Raw genomic sequence first — 655 nt, 5'->3', positions numbered from 1 at the left:
CCGCCACACCAACCGCGACTAAAGGTACCCTTTAGTCGCGGTCCGCCTCACCAACCGCGACTAAACGTCTGTGCTAGAACTGGCGCGGTGCGGTGGGATGTTTAGTCCCACCTCGCTAGCCGAGAGGCTTCGACAGTGGTTTATAAGCGCGGCTGCGCTCACCACTTCGAGCTCCTCTCAAATGCAGGCTTACGGGCCTATTCTGTCACTATGTGCCTGTGGGCCTACTGGGCCTTCTGCGGGCCTGAATCCTGGCCCTTTAATGGGTTTCTAGTCGTATTCAGGCCGTGGTGGCCCAGTAGGTGGCATATTTTTTTTTTCTTTCTTTTTTCCTTTTTTCTTTTTTTTCTGTTTTTTTCTTCTGTTTTTTTCTTCTGTTTTTTTATGTTTTTCTTCTGTTTGTTTTTTTTCTTCTGTTTTTCCTTTTTTCTTCTGTTTTTTTCTTCTGTTTTTTTCTTCCTTTTTCCTTCTTTCTTCTTCTTCCTTTTTCCTTTTAAAATCAGAAAAATAAAACTAATTCATTTTAAAATCTTAAAAATACAATTATATATCAAAAAAATCAGAAAAATAAAACTAATTCATTTTAAAACCCCTTGAAGGTTTGACAAAAGGTTTGATATCCTTTTTTCCTTTTTCCTTTTTTCTTCTGTTTTTT

General features: G+C 38.9%; 1 long non-coding RNA gene across 1 annotated transcript in view; it reads right to left on the bottom strand.

Moving 5' to 3' along the window:
- Positions 1-655, bottom strand: part of LOC119280899 — an 11,672-nt gene that overhangs the window by 4,492 nt on the left and 6,525 nt on the right. The gene's annotated exons all lie outside the window — the stretch shown is intronic.

Source organism: Triticum dicoccoides, chromosome 3B (assembly GCF_002162155.2).
Source record: "Triticum dicoccoides isolate Atlit2015 ecotype Zavitan chromosome 3B, WEW_v2.0, whole genome shotgun sequence".
NCBI classification, from domain to species: Eukaryota; Viridiplantae; Streptophyta; class Magnoliopsida; order Poales; family Poaceae; genus Triticum; species Triticum dicoccoides.
Note: the sequence above shows the minus strand (reverse complement) of the source record. Positions and strands in the feature narration are given on the sequence as shown.